A 12,765-nucleotide genomic window follows, 5' to 3' on the forward strand; every position below is an offset into this window, starting at 1 on the left:
GTCTCCCTCCCACCATATTTTATGCAGCTTCTTTTGCTCTCTGGTTGCTCATATACATTTATATGCTGTTTTTTTGTTCAGTTTCTACTAGAATTTCTTTTTGATATGTACCTCAAATCCTTTTATAACAGGACTTTTATTTGATTGTATTGATTAATCACAGCAAAATGAATCAGTCATTTTAAAAGTGGAGAGAGATTTAGGAGCCTTGTATACTAATAAAATTGCAATTTACAGAAGATACCATCTGCAAACCATGTGGTTTTGAAACAGAGCTACAAGCTGTTAGCCTTTTACTCTACATAACTCAGTATGTAAAATCAAAAGTAGTTCTAGACATATTTCTAAATACTGAAAATAATTCTGGTTTGTGAGAGAGAAACTCTGCATTGAGACAAAAGTTGTTAAACTGGGTGAAGCATGCGGTTGCCTTGTAGACATCAAATATTTTGTGAAAAAAAAAATCTAATCAACTAAGCAGATACGGTTTCTTTGCTGCATTATTTGAAAACTATGTACTTAATATCTCTTCACTGTGTTTAAAGATTAATACAAAATACAAAATACAAAATAATAAAGAGTAAGCCTGTGCAAATTTCTTGTATATTTGCTTAGGATCCCAGTACTCAGCTAAGTCATCTCGGATTTTGTTGTCCTCTCTGAAAACTGCAAGAGGTATGGTAGCTGTGGAAGTGCCTAAAATTTTTTAAAGGCTTTGAATATGCAGGAGTCTATACTGTTAGTGTTTTTGACATTTTGAACAGAGAAGTCACATCAGGTGGAAAGCACTCTCCTGCCCCTGGAGTATGCTATGCTGATGAGGAGGAGAGGAAGACAGGTGTCATCTTAAAGGTCTTTTCCAAATATAATGATTCCATGATTCCACAAAAAGCACAGAGAATCTCCATACTCAGTCCTGAGTCCTGAATCCATACTTCTCCATACTCAGTCCTCCAGAGTGCACTAACACCTTGTTCCTTAAGGTCTCCATTGAAATAGCAATCCAGCACTGAAAATCACTCTTTTGGTACAGACAAAGAACTGGGAAGAGAAAATCTGCGGCAGGAGATGCTGGGAAATCTTCAGGGATTCAAATGAGAACCAAGTTAGCTTTCTGCTCTTAACGACACTTTGATATTGGATCTAGTAACTAACTAGCTGCTTTTGAATTAGTTTTCTCTAGAACAAATCACTGTAGCAATGAATTTTGGAAGGTTCTGGAGAACAGGGGAGGTGCCGGAGGACTAGAAGAAAGCCAACATCACTCCCGTCTTCAAAAAAGGCAAGAAGGAGGAGCCGGGCAACTATAGGCCAGTGAGTGTCACCTACATCCCCGGAAAAGTGATGGATCCCGTCTGCTGTCTCCAGACACATGGAGGAGAAGAAGGTGCTCAGGAGTAGCCAGCATGGATTCACCAAGGGGAAATCATGCTTCACTAACCTGACTGCGTTCTGTGATGGAGTGACTGGCTGGATAGATGAGGGCAGAACGGTGGATGTCATCTATATGGACTTGAGCAAAGCTTTTGACCCCGTCCCTCACAGCATCCTCCTGGGCAAGCTCCAAAGGTGTGGGATAGATGAGTGGACAGGGAGATGGATTAGGAAATGGCTCGGTGGCAGGGTGCAGAGAGTGGTAGTCAGTGGCTCAGAGTCTATTTGGAGGCCTGTGGTTAGCAGTGTCCCGCAGGGGTCTGTCATGTTCAACTTATTCATTAACGACCTGGATGAAGGGATAGAGTGCTCCCTCAGCAAGTTTGCTGATGATACCAAACTGGGAGGAATAGCTGATAGCCCTGAGGGCTGTGCTGCCATCCAGAGGGACCTGGACAGACTGGACAACTGGATAGTGAGAAACTTCATGAAGTTCAACAAGGGCAAGTGCAGGGTCCTGCACTTGGGGAGGAATAACCCTGGACACCAGTACAGATTAGGGGTGGACCTGCTGGAGAGCAGCCCGGCAGAGAGGGACCTTGGCATCATGGTGGACAACAAGTTGACCATGAGTCAGCAGTGTGCCCTGGTGGCCAAGAAGACCAATGGGATGCCTTGGTGCATTAAGAAGAGCGTCTCCAGCAGTTTGAGACAGGTGATCATCCCCCTCTACACAGCCCTGGTAAGGCCACATCTGGAGTACTGTGTCCAGTTCTGGGCTCCCCAGTACAAGAGGGATGTGGAGCTGCTGGAGAGAGTCCAGCACAGGGCTACGAGGATGATCAGGGGCCTCGAATATTTGCTGTATGAGCAAAGGCTGAGAGAGCTGGGACTGTTCAGCCTGGAAAAGAGAAGGCTGAGGAGGGACCTGATCAGCGTGTACAAATACCTCAAGGGAGGCAGTGAGGAGGAGGGGGCTGACCTCTTTTCAGTGGTGGCTAGCAATAGGACTAGAGGAAACGGCCACAAGCTGAGGCACCAAAAGTTTCGCAGGAATTTAAGGAAACCTTTCTTGACAGTGAGGGTGACAGAGCAGTGGAACAGGCTGCCCAGGAAGGTTGTGGAGTCTCCTTCTTTGGAGAGCTTTAAAACCCGCTTGGATGCAGCCCTGTGCCACGTGCTCTAGGTGACCCTGCGTGAGGAGGGAGGTTGGACTAGATGACCTCTGGAGGTCCCTTCCAACCTTAAGCATTCTATGATTCTAGGATTCTATGAATTTAATGAGGAATGTACTGATGTATAATTTATAAGCTCTCAAGAATGTTAATTTTCATAATATTCTGATAGACTGAAATTGGGTCATCTAACTTTCTTAATGCAAAATGATGTTATAAAACAAATAAAATTGTGATTTGTAAGTCAACAAGATTTAATCTCATCAATATGCTTCATGCCAATCAAAAATGATTTATGAATATACCAAAATAAATATTTCTTTTCTTACATAATATTCAGTTTTTAATTTGAGTCACAAAGCTTTTAAGTAATGTTTTCTACAGCTTGTCTCCAATAAGAAGACTATTCTAGATATAAAAGCAAACAAATATATATTCGGTTTCATAGTGTCATCTTGTCAGACACAGCATTAAGCATGATTTTTATTGCATAAATTGCCTGACACGCAATGAGATTGTCTTGGCTTAAACTTGAGTGCAACACAAAATATGTCTTTGTAACTTTAAGATGAAAATAGAAATATTCACAAAGGACTGTCTCAGTGTAAAGGTTGGAATATTTCCAGGTTACCAAGAATTTGTGCTCTAATTCTTATTTATTCTAATAAATACTTCGTAGAGGGAATGTCAATAGTTAATAAGTCCTGCATACTGTCACAAAAAGATTGGCTTAGAGATCTCATAAGTGATTTTTGCTGGAGCTTAATTGCATAAAAATTGCAGACATTATTCAGAAACAAATTGAATCACCATTAAACACTGCTGCAAGAACAAGGATAGCTACATGACAGACCTAGAGGCTACTCCAAAGCTGCCAACATAATTGGCTGAGGAATCTGCCAAGGAGACAGATGCTGCTGATAGAAAATAATATTACATTCCATGGTATTTACTTATAGCAACAGTCTAACCTAAGACATACAGAAAAGATACTGTGTTCCTCGTTGACACACATTGCTATTTCGTATCTATCAAAGGTGAGTATCTTTGTGATTTCATGTTTCTCTCTTAGAAAAATTGCCATAGGAATTCTGTGGCTCTCACAAACTTCTTTTTACACACAAAAAATAAACTACTATATAAACAGAGCTATTAATGTAAAATGCATCGTCTGTACTCCGGCATACAAATATTTTTAAAGTATTACAGCCTAATAATTAATGATTTTGGCAGAATCATATTTATCTTCTTAACTCTGAATTCAGCAGGTCAGAACTGATTTTCATTAGCAGGTCAGAATTTCATGTTTGTATTTTCAATCTCTTATTCTTTGTGGAATTCCAGAAAGATATATATATATATATATATATATATATATATATAAATAAACTCTGCTGCACTCCAGAACTTAAGCAAAAAGCTCTCTTTGCTCTATGATGTTACACTTTCAAGATTTATGAGGCAACAGCCTGAACTGGAAGCAAAAACACAAACCCAAACCCTAGGACCCAAAATCCCCCAAATCCTTTCAGAAGGGATCACAGAGCAAGCACAGTACCTAAGATGTATTCTATACTGTTGATCAGCCAGTGCACAGTGAGTCTGATTCTTCTGACGTTTGGAACATAGCCTCAGTGTATGTACATCACAAGACTGCTGTATGTCGACTGCATGGAAGATATGTTCCTTAGTGAGAGGAACCGAAACGTAATTGAGAGTTGGAGACCTGCCACAAATACAGTGTATCAGTTAGACAGAATGCCAGAAGGAACATGGTTGAAACAGTAGAGGAACATGGTTGGAAAGATTAACCACACGCTGGCTTTTTCCTGAAGAGTAAAAATCCATAGATAATATACGACAAACACAGAAACTTAAATCCTGTGTAGACAGAAATTATTTACTTGTATTTTTAATTGAACTGTAAGTTTGGTGAGGAACTCACAATAAAAGGCAAGACAAGTAAAACTTCAAAAAGCAATGCTTTGTCTTTTGTCTTTTGCTTTTGTCTTTTGTAATGCTTTGTCTTTTACATCACTCATGAAACATATTTTAGAATCATTACAGATTGTTCTCTGAAATGATTAGCTAAGTGCTTATCAATGATCAAAGAGTCAAACTGGACATCAGGAATTATTAAGAAAGAAACAAAGAATAAAACATAAAATGCCATAACACCACAATAGAAATAGAATTTTGGCACTATATTCAGTAGTGTTCATTGGTTTTGTCCATCCATCTCCAAAATCACATCATAAAACTGAGAAAAAGCAGTGAAGAAGACCAAAGAAAATGAACAAAGTTATAAAAAGGCTGCAGTACAAAGAGACTATAAAAGATTAACACATTTCTGGGCAAGAGACAATTGAAAGAAAACATGATTCAGATTTGTACAATCACAGATGGCATTAAAAAGATGAACAACAGATGTTTATTAGCTAGTTTTACTAGAGAACTGAGAGACACTTAAAGAAATGAATAGTCAACAGGCTTAGTAAAACTGAAAGCAATTGTAATCTCATGCAAGTTAAATTAATTGCAAAACTTATAGAAAATGTAAAAAGTTCAAAATAAAAAAAAAAGAATTTTTAAGAGATTAAAAATCTCTTTTAAGAGATACAGAATCTCAGAATAGCTGAGGTTGGAAGAGACCTCTAGAGATCATCTCATCCAATTCCCCTGCTCAAGCAGTGGCACCTAGAGCATGCTGCACAAGTATTGTATATGCTGCATTGTATCCAGATGGCTTTTGAATATCTCCAGAGAATTTGCTATTAAGATCTTTCCCTTTTCCCCTTCTTTTTGTTCTTCAACATATGCTTTCTTCTCTCCTCTTTCCCTTCTTCTTCTCTCATTGTGACTTTGACAGAATTAAAGCGTCAACCAAGATTTCTGTGTCAGTTACTCAATAAAGGATACATATCTCTGTCTGCCATTCTAGTGCTATGGGATGCTGTTCAAGGCTTTCATTCCTTCATCATGGCATACAAAGTGATTCCTAACGGCAAGTCTTGTGAGATGAGAATCACCTTGGGAGTAGTCTGAGCTAAGCTGTTTGCTCTGTAAGTCCATCAGGGCTCTGCACAGTCATTTTACTCTGGAACTGAGCTTTAAAATGAGGGGACAGCTTGTAATACCTCAAGGCAGCTGTTCTCTTCTCTGTCTCCCTGATGCCAGGACAGGTGGACTCTGGAAACTATCTCGTTTGTTTATAAATGTATAATAAAATTGCACACACTTGGTTACATTTGGCAAAAATCTAATCCTTTTGTCAGTCTTCATTAAGTCCCTGTCATTCACAATGTTGCAATAAATAGGGACTGAATTATTGAGTTCTTTTTTCAGTACTTCTGCAAAACAGGTCAGGAATTTTGGACAAAATTCTGATAATGACTAAATCTAGTTGAGTATCTACACTCACACTGTTTGATTTTAACTTACCCCTTTACAGATCATTCTTTTGCAGTGTCATCAAGATGCTAATTTCCAAGTCATTTTGTTCAAATTATTTCAGAATTAGATAAGTGCACTCATCCTGGACCTCAATTATTTCTCAGTCTTCTAAGGCTTGTTTGTTAAAAAAATAAAAATAAAAAATTCTTCTCACTCTCCAAAAATTTATTCTTTTTTTTTTTTTTTTTCTTTCTTTGTTTAGGAAGTAAAAGGAAGCAAACCAGAGCCCTATTATTTTTTAAAATTAAAAAAAAAAAAAAAAACACTGGAATATGAACTTCAATTTTTCAGCTTCCAAATGATTGTTAAATTTCTTAGCACATTTCTTCTAATAACCTCCCTCTGATGGCTCCCTTTTATATGCCTTTGAATGTTAAATCTAATTAGAATCGCTGTAGAACTGTTTGGCATATGTCTGGTAAAATTCTTTGCCCTCCTTCATACTTAATACCTCCTAATTAATTCTGAGAAGAAAATGAAAAGGAATTGACACAGATATCAGTTTTCACCCAGACAAACAGAGGTCTCCACAGAATACCATTAAAAACCACACTCACTTAGAATGAATCAGATGGTTAGCAGAGAGAGAGGGGGGAGGAGAGAGAGAGAGAGRGARAGAAAGAGAGAGAGAGAGAGAAAGGAGGGGAAAATGAGAGAGAATACTTTTTTTTTTTTTTTTTATGTAATTGAACACAGGTCTTCAGTATTTAAAAGAGGCTTTTCTACTTTTAAATCACTTAGATAGGTTTGTTTAGGTCAAACTCTTTGTATTTCCTAACTAAAGATGTGGTTTTTAATCTTGAATATATTGTCTTGGTATATTCTTAACAGATTTTAATCAGCTTGAATAAAGCACATTTTTCACAGACTGCAGGAATGAACAAGAAACAGTGAGAAAAAGAGCTAAAATGAGATGTTACCTACATGAATAACTGTGACTTCTAAGATTTGTGCAAGATGAAATTTTCTAAGCTTATATTTTTGAACTAGTTCAAAAATAATATTTTTGTTGGCTTTGCTCAGAAAATTTTGAACATGCTTCCTGAAGTTTTGGAGTCAATTTATATATAAGCTTGTAAGCCTCTAGGAGCATTGACTGTATTTTATTTGCATTATGGCTTGCATCTGGTTAGCAACTAAAGCAATTAAACTGTTTCTAATCCCTAGGTGTCCTCTTCCTGCTTGCTGACATATAGCTCAGTTGTTTATATAGCATCATGCAGAAATTCTTTCTGTATTTTGTATTTTATTTTCAAGTTCATTATTACATTTTTTTTTCTAAGAGAAACTTGAGTTTCTCTTGAGAGATTTATTTTTTATTTTGATTAAAGGAAAATTGCCTTGTGGGATAAAAATCAAATGCATTTTTAATAGCAATAGTTCTAATAGGATATGTACATTCATATACAGTCTTGCCCACTTTTTAAAAATTAGTGATAGGTATTATTCATTGCACCATAATATTGCTTAATTCTATTTTATAGCAATACTACTTTCTACTTCTAATACATGGGATATATGAGATCTTATATAGATCACATAAATCGTCATCTGTTCAGTTTCTATATTCTATCATTTTACAGAAATTCTAGAGACATATTAATTCCTGGAAAAAAAAAAAAAAAAAAAAAAGATTAGATGGTTGAAGGAAAAGAGGGAAGCCAGAAATGCAAGAATTAAAAAAGAAAAAGGGAGGAAAATAAAAGGAGAGGCAGGGAGGAAGGAAAGAACAAATGAACAAAAGAACTAAGAATGGTTCTGCAGAGCTGTCCATCTCTTCCTTGTGATCATCATGTTGGTTTCATCTGACAAACATTGTATAAAATTTGTGTTTTTATCAAATGTATTGTTTAAAAAAATTAAAATATTCCTTAAATGTAAATGTAATGATATTCTCTTTAGGGGAATTTGTACCAGCAGTGAAACTAGTTCAAAAGTAAATCAAACTCAAAAATGAAATAGAAAAATTAACTACCAGTGTAAGAGGATGAGGCTAGACTTTTTTTCCTAAATCAAGTATTTTTGTCTACTATTTTCAACATTTGCAACCACTCTTTCTCCTTAAAATTTTGTTTATATTTCATTCATCCATCTACTCGCTTGGTTTTCATTCATCCATCTCTTGATACTGATTATTTATGATGAGGTTTAGATCAAGATTGTGACTTGATAATAAACTTCTTTAGAAATCTAAAACCCTAAGTGACTTTTGAAGAAGGCTGAATTGATATGAAACACTAGCTGTTATATCAAGAGAAATGTCATAGAGATCATGGCTGTCTAACTCAATACAAATACTGATAATTTTTACAGCAGTTCAGCGCTTTTCTAACAATCGTAAAAATGGTAAGTTTGTCCTACTTTTGCTATTATTCTAGGGCAATATTCACACAGGAAGGAGTGGTACTGGCAAGAGGATAGGTAGGGAGAGCAGGAAAAAGTGGATCCTTGAATCTTTCAAGGTATTCTTATTCTTTATATTCCCTTCAGAGCTGACATACCCTTTTGGGGCACTGTGTTTTTGCTGATTTGTTTCCCCATCAGTATCTTACTAACAGCAAATTGATCCTGCAAAAATTTCTGTTGTTTTCAACAAGTCTTTGTTCAAATATTCCGAAGCTGAGAAAAAGGAGACTTTATTAAACATCATTTTATGAAACATCCTTATTTAAGTCTTTTGAAGGGAAAGAAATCAGTACCTCAGTATCTCATGATGCCATGATGCCTTGGGGGAATTTTAATCCTCATACAGGCAGTGTAGCGTGTTCCTCTAAGAATTTTACGTGCTTAATATAATATAAAATTATTTAATATAGTCTGTTTTAAGCTGAAATTCTTGCTTCATAGCCAAGGAAAAAGGAAAGCTTCTACTGCCAAGCTTCTGTTATACTACTCTAAATGGTTTAAAATCTTGAGTATCTAATGGATCTAATGGTTTAAGATCTTGAGTATGTTTCTGTACTTAAAAGGTAAATAAGCAAATGATGAAAGCTAGGAACAGGAAAATCCAAAAACAAGTGACAAAAACATAGAGAGTAATGAAAAAATACAGAAGAAAAAAATAATGTTTTGAGGAAAATGCTTAAAACCACTATTATTATATTAAAAATGTTGATCCCTAGGTAAGCACTGTTAAATTTTATTAAAACACACTATACTTAGGCAGTTATGTTAAAAGATAGCCCAAACCACAATATCTCTTTAAGTAACACATACCAGAAGTTTCTATAATCATGCAATAAATATGCAATAAGAAACACTATTTATTAACATATAGATCTCAACTCTTCATGACATCTATTCCAGTTAGGGAGTGATATAGTTACTTGTTAAGCTTACAGTGATGATTCTTGGACTTTTATTATAGTGAAGTGCAAGTAGGACATACTGATCTAATAAATCCCAAAGGGAACCTCTCTCAGGTGAGTTCCTGTGGAATGAGAATTTCAACTTAAAATTGAGTTCCCATTGAGGACTCTTTGCCCTCTAAAGCTTTTTTATAGGATACAGATGTCTTTTTTTTTATAGAGAAAAATATTAGTGTTTAAGCATCAAACACTTACTATCTTTTCTAGTTTTGGGTTACAGAAAGCTATTTTTGAACTGTTTTCTATACATTCATTGTTCATTACAAAATCAGCTTTGAGCTAAGTTTATTTTGTGTAAACCTTGGAGTAGAACCCAATTTATACATTCTGCTAATTCTGCAAAGCTAATTAGCTCTAGTTCTGCTTTTTCAATTTTTTTTTGAATTTAAAGTTTATGTTTGGTAAGCAGATAGATAAAGAGATAAACGAGTCACTGTATTTATGATTGCTCATTTTTCTTTTAATATCTATGTTGAATAGTGCAAGATCTGATTACTGTTAAAATGCTTTTATGCCATCTTAACTGAAACAGTCAATTTTGGATTTGGTCTGTAAAATAATTTATTATTACAAACCATTTCTTGAGAATACACTTAGCCAGACAGATGATTCTTTGAATATTTAGAAATTATTTAAGAATAGGCTTGTTCCCTTGCGGGAAAGTTCCTGTAACTTCTTCCACATTCATTTCTCTCTATTTTCTATAATAGAAAATATATTTTTTATTTCTATAGTATATTTCTATCAGAAATATATTTTCTATTTCTTTTTTTCTCTTTCAATTCTATTTTCTTTACTTCACAGAGTCACAGAATCTTCAAGGTTGGAAGGGACCTCTAGAGATCATCTAGTCCAACTTTCCTGCTCAAGCAGGCACACCTACAGCATGTGGCACAGGGTGGCATCCAAGCGGGTTTTGAAGACCTCCAGAGAGGGAGACCCCACAACCCCCTTGGGCAGCTTGTTCCAGGGCTCTGTCACCCTCACAGGAAAGAACTTCTTCCTCACCTGGAGATGGAACTTCCTGTGTTTCAACTTATGCCCATTACCTCTTGTCCTGTCACTGGCCATGACTGAGAAGAGCTTGTCCCCTTCCTCCCTACAATCTCCCTTCATGTATACACGTTAATCAGATCACCTCTCAGCCTTCTCTTTTCCAAGCTAAAAGGCCCAACTCATGCAGTCTCTCCTCGTACGAGAGATGTCCCAGTCCCTTTATCATCTTAGTTGCTCTCTCATGGACCCTCTCTAGGAGCTCCATTTATACTGGGGAGCCCAGAATTGCATGCAGTACTCCAGGTGAGGCCTCACCAGAGCTGAGTAGAGGAGCAGAATCACCTCCCTTGACCTGTTGGCAACACTCCTCCTGATGCAGGCTAGGATCCCTTTGGCCTTCTTGGTCATGAGGGCACACTACCGACTCATGATTAACTTAGTGTCAACCAGGACTCCCAGGTCACTCTCTGAGGAGCTACTCTCCAGCAGGTCAACCCCTAATCTGTACTGATGCCTGGGGTTATTCCTCCCCAGGTGCAGGACCCTGCACTTGTCCTTATTGAACCTCATGAAGTTTCTCTCTGCCCAGCTCTTCATCCTGTCCAGGTCCCTTTTGCCTTTCAGGTTTACCCTATCACAGGTGAATTTAACTTTCACCTTTACCCTATCATAAGTTTCCTTTCCTTTTCTTTCATTTTTGTCTCTCCCATCAAGTTCCTGCATTATGATTTAATGTCAGGATAGACCATCTCCTTCTTGACATAGATGAAACTGTAATAATGATGAAACTGTAATAATGATTTCAAATCCTTATTCTAGTTAAAGGATATGTTAAACCAGCTGATAATTTGTGCATTAAAATGCACTAATATATTAATAGGACACTAAATAAACAACTAGTAATAGGTTATGACAAAGCTAAATTCACTTGAAGAACTTGCAAATTCATAAAACAAAATAAAACAAAAAAAATGCAAGTTTTACCTGTATTCCAACAACGAGCTCAATCTATTTAATCTAATGTATTAATTAATTCATTTGACTTCATCTGGGTCAGAGAAAACAAAATTCAAAAGAAATAGAAACATGACATCTATCACTTCTGTGCCAGCTGTGAGCAAAGTCTAGCCTAGAGCAAACGGGCTTCTTTACAGGTGTAAGTTGCATTGATAATGCCAACACCTGCCATTTTGCACTTGTATTTGAATGCAGATGAAAAAAAAAAAAACACTTCAGATTTGCATATGTAACTATTTGATCTGTTCAATCAGAATATCTTGATGCAAAGTTTTCAAGTTGTTTCCCACTCACATACATTTTATCCACAACCTTTGGCGCTCTTCTCAACTCTGCCTTTCTCAAAGCCTTGAAATAGAATTTAAAACTAGCAAAAATTGTATTTTCTCAGGCTTTATCTTTAAATCCAATCAAATATTTTCCCACTAGTTATATTTACATCTGGATATTCAGAATAACTAACTTCATGAAGTATGATTGGTATATATACTTCCAAAAGATTTACACTATTAAAATTAATAATGAGATAAGGAAACCAGTTACTGTACTCCTCAGAGAGGTTACTTGGATTTCAAGAGGCACAACAGCATGAAAACTAAGTGACTGATAAAGTACTCTTTGCTAAATCCTGTCAATAAGAATGACTCCATTTTAAGACTCTTAGTTCTCTTTAGTTCCTGATTCAATAGTAGTTCATGAGTAATTTCTTGTTTTTTTTTTTGTTTGTTTTTGTTTTGTTTTTATTTTTTTTTTTTTAAAAAGCTGAATCTTGACTACTCAAGAGGAGGAAGTGCTGACAAAATAAGATCTAGATAAGTGAACAGTGAGAGGAACTGAAAACTGATTGAATTGCTGGGCTCAAAGAGCTGTGACCATCAGCATGAAGTCCAGCTGGAGACCTGCAACTTGTGGAGAATCCCAAGGGACAATACTGCAGTATGATAAATGAAAATCAACATTTTATTTAATAATCTGACTGAAGGCACAGAGTGCCCCTCAGCAAGCTTGTAGATGATACAAAACTGGGAGAGTAACTGACAGATATGACTAATGCAGTTGCAACATTCCTCTTGATAAGGCAATATTTTAAAAATACTGCTTTGAAATAGAACCATCTATTTAGAGATATACTTCTGTGAAAATGTTCAGGAGGTTTCACTTCAGTGGACAAAATTATAATGGTTCCCTGAAATTGATTATACATATCACAAAGATTTTACGATAGCACAAGAATCTTTTGTCAGTGTGACACTGAAACATATATTATTATTATTGTTATATTGTTTCATGATGAGCACAAACAAATGTTGTTTATATACACAGATAAACACTTTCACACATACAAATATGTGCATATGTGTATGTATAGTAGATTTGTAGAA

Source organism: Nothoprocta perdicaria, unplaced genomic scaffold, assembly GCF_003342845.1.
Source record: "Nothoprocta perdicaria isolate Ctin4 unplaced genomic scaffold, notPer1 scaffold_110, whole genome shotgun sequence".
Classification (NCBI taxonomy): Eukaryota; Metazoa; Chordata; class Aves; order Tinamiformes; family Tinamidae; genus Nothoprocta; species Nothoprocta perdicaria.